The 4,354-nt window shown below is 27.8% G+C and overlaps 1 non-coding gene across 1 annotated transcript; it reads right to left on the reverse strand.

The window, feature by feature from the left end:
- Positions 1–1,262: 1,262 nt before the first annotated feature.
- TRNAN-GUU (transfer RNA asparagine (anticodon GUU)) lies at positions 1,263–1,336 on the reverse strand. The gene has a single exon. It is a non-coding gene; the product is annotated as a tRNA-Asn (tRNA).
- Positions 1,337–4,354: the final 3,018 nt, after the last annotated feature.

A 4,354-nucleotide genomic window follows, 5' to 3' on the forward strand; every position in this document is an offset into this window, starting at 1 on the left:
CACCGTGCCGGTTTTGTCGCGAAACTTCAATAGGTCATAACTTCTTCGTTATAACTCGGATTTTGGTATTCTTTATATCCCCGAAATCCTTGTTTCGACCACTAAAACTTTATGTAAAGATATCGGGCTTATCTCACACTTTAATTTTGACGCTTATTTTTATTTTTAATTAATTAAACCCTAATAATTAAGCATAAAACACATAATTCACATAAAATTCACATAATTCCTTTTCATTTCTTCTAAGTGAGTTACAAAGGTTAACCTAGACCATTATGTCAATATTAATGCCTAGCCTAGAAACACGGGCGTTACAGGTTTTGCGGTTTCCCAACGATGTGGTTTCAAGTGGCGCGATTTCGATTTTAAACCGAACAATGTAATAGTGCTGTTTTAATATCGCAAGAGACCATAAATAATTGAAATATTTTTTGATTAAAATTTTAGCGCTTAACCTAGAATTATGAAACAATCTTTTTTACCTTTTTAGGCCACGATCAAAAGGTTGGTGAAATCATAGTCTTGGTCTACAAACACAATCATAACCCAAACTTTTAAATTATTATCAGTTATAATGATGTATTTTCTATTTTTGTTTACCATATAAAACAATCACTATCTTAAATATCCATACTAACATAAAAGAAATACTAACATAACTTTAATTATATATATATATATATATATATATATATATATATATATATATATATATATATATATATATATATATATATATATATATATAGTGGTGTGGTTCAATTTCTAAGGTAAAGCCGCACCGCACCGACTTTGGTAGGTTTTTGTCAAATTAAAAACTCGCCATCAGTTTTTGTATTGGTTTTCAATTTTTCGGTTTTGTTTGTTGTGGTTTTTTCTAGATCAGTTCGTTTTTGTTCACCCTTAATATAAACCGCTAAAATATGATTTTGATTTTTACATATATGTTTTTTAATAGAAATTAACAGATAATATATTAATTTTAGATGCAACTTGACCTTAAGTTATGACGAGCTACGTTGACATTTCTTTCATTGCATGGTAAATGTTTTGGTTGGACAGAGAAATTGGTAGTTGAAGAAGAAAATGTGATGGGAATGAACCAAGAAAAAAGTTATGATCGAAATAAATCAAAACAAAACTTGTTTAAACTCAATTATGTTACGATGAGGATATGAACTAATATAGTTAACCATTTTGAAAGAATTCTGTTTTATTATTCTATTTTAGATCCACAAATGGCCAAAAATTTGAACACAAACCGCTAGAAGGAGGGCTTGAACCTCCGACCTTGTGGTTAACAGCCACACGCTCTAACCAACTGAGCTATTCCAGCTTTTGTTTTTGTTTCTTAAAAGCGGTTAGTTGTAGATGTAGAAAACAAAAAAGTGTGAAAAAATATATTCAAATATTTGAACATTAGTTCATCGTCCTTATTTTATAAAAAAAGTTAAAGACTACTTATTTAATAGTGCAAGTTTTTAAATCTGTACTTAATCAATTGATTTATTAATAATTTAAGAAAATAAAAAATAGTTTTACCTAATTAATTTTTCTTTGCTCGTTATCATTCCTATTTAATTTCCTCAAAATGGTATAACAATGAGTCTTTAGTGACGTTTACGAGGAGATTACAAGAATATGGTTGAAGTATCCATACACCTAACATTTTACATACCCCTAAAGATAAAATTCCTAACATTTTAAAAGAAATTCAATGTTAATTACGAAAGTTTTACGGACAATAGTTCAAATAAGTAAATATTTCATGCTCAATAAGATGTCTTCTAATGTCCTTAGGCTTCTCCATCTTCAATGTTACTAATAAACCCTAACATATATCAACGTAGTAAGTTAGACTTAAAAATTCTAATGAGTATAAGTCGGTGTTAGACATTATCTACTTTAATAAATGAAGATTTTTTTAACCATATGTCCCATTCTTATTCGATTTGTTAAATGTCATTTTGCAGTTATTTTGAATTAAATTTATTTACACATGTCATTTTATGGGTTTTTATATTTTATTAAACTCCGCATAATATTTTAATGTAATAATTATAATAAATGTGGTAATAAATGGATATCAATTTCATTAATAAACTTACCTTCTAATTTCAAAATTCTCAAATTAAAGCCCATTAGTTTCTTTTGTTTATTTATTTAAACTAGTTTATAACTCGTGGAAACCACGGTTATAAAATTAATTAAATTTTTATAGTAAAACCTATAAATTATTAATCAATTATTTTAAATAAATTATTAATTAATTGATATTTTTATTAGTTATGTGAAATTATAATCATTGATTCAAATAAATATGTAAAATTAATTTTTTATATATATTAGACATTTTTTATTTGTAAATTAATGAAAACAATAATATAAAATTTAAAATTTAAAATTGAAAATACATACATTAACAAATAGCATCACATTAATGAGAAAATCTAATAAATTTAAAATGGAGAACTAATAGATTGACAAGTGGCAACACATTAATTAAGATGTCTAATATAGTGACACATGTCAAAAAAACTACTCTTTTATTAGTATAGGGAGATTTAAAATATAAAAAAACACATTTCAATTTTAATAATTCATTATTTTGCTTATTTTCTTATAAATTCAAAGTTCTCAAATATTTAGACCTTCATATAACTTTTTTTTTTTAAATTAACATATGTAATACATGGTCTCACAACTAGAATGGATAATATTTAATGTGTAGCATCTCACTTCCCTTTTTATGTGTAGGTACCTCATGATGCTTACACAATCGTGTAAAACCCTTACACAATCGTGTAAAGCATCTGGATGCACATTAAGGAGGCATGTTTTACACCATATACTTTACAACCTATAACTTCTTCATATAGATTCGGATCTTGATGAATTTTATGTCCACATAAATGTCTCAAAGCCAACTACAAATTTCTTGTAGAAAACATCTAGCAAAATGATCGACATTTTTAATTAGGATACAACAAACATAATGGCATATAATACATTTAACATAACAACAAACAAGTACATGTATTCTATCACTATGTTATACGATTTAACAAAATACCCTTTGTAATGACTAGATCTCAATATAGGTTACATTAACCACGGTAATACTCACTATGTTTCAATGCCTAACCAATTATTTTAACATGTGCTCAAACTAGTAGATTTTGTTGAAGACGAAAGAACTTATGGATATTTAAAAGACACATCGACTAAATATTAAGATATTGTTATTTTGATCATTATCTTTTGATTATGTTACTACACCCTCATATGTTTCAAACTCTGAAAATCTTAAACTACTTAAAAGATTTGAATGTTTGAAACTTTATCTTCAAATAAAAAAATTTTAAATGATTTTAAATGAACTTTCATTTAAATGATTATTTTAAATTATATGAAGGAGGCTTCATGCAAATATCTTTTCTTTTGGCTCCCTTTCACCATAAATCACATTGGTTCTCTCACAGCATATTTGGGGACCGGTTATGGTTGAAAAGAGTCTAATTTCGATTTTTACCCGTTGGTCATGAAAGTCACTGTGTCAAACCCATATGGTCATTAGGTAGTGTTAGATGTCATTTTTATGCTTCTTTTGTATTAGTTTTTATTAGTGTTATGCATCATATTTTATGCATTTGTGTGTGCATTAGTATAAATAATGTTCAACGCATTATCGCTAGAAATCTCGTATTGCTCATGTTTTTATTTCGTTTTCAGATATTTCGAGTAGAGTGGTGATTTGGAAGCAGCTTGGATGCATATTTGAAGCTTAATGGAGGTAAAACACTCTGGAACATGGGTTGAATTTGCTGGAACTGAAGAGTTCGCGTCTGAAACACGCCTTTTATGAAAAACATGATCGTGTTTTTCACCATGTGATCGTGTTTTTTTATCGTGTTTCGCCTTCGCAACTTTTCCAAGACAAAAATCAAATTTTGGGACTTCGTGGAGTTTTTATGATCGTGTTTCTCCATAAAAAACGATCATGGTCTTGTCAAATATGCCTGAAATAGCATCGTACTTCATAAACGCGAAAATCGAAAATTTTTTGGACTTCGAAGGAAAACCACGATCGTGTTTTTCCCAAAGGAAAGATCACATTTTTTTTTTAAAATCGTGTTTTTCTGTTGTGGGTGTTTATTCTAGTTTAAAAATAAAAAAATTATTTTGAAAAATGGGACGTTACATTATGTTCATTAATGTCTATCATTTGTGATGGTTTTGTCATATTTAGCTTTTATGAGGTCAAACAGGTAATTATGTCATGTGGCTACCACTTTGACAGCCGACTGTGTAAATTGTCACGTCAGCTTTTTTAGCTTTAAATAAAAAAATAAAA

This window comes from Lactuca serriola, chromosome 1, assembly GCF_051521515.1.
Source record: "Lactuca serriola cultivar US96UC23 chromosome 1, Lser_US96UC23_V15, whole genome shotgun sequence".
Taxonomy (NCBI): Eukaryota; Viridiplantae; Streptophyta; class Magnoliopsida; order Asterales; family Asteraceae; genus Lactuca; species Lactuca serriola.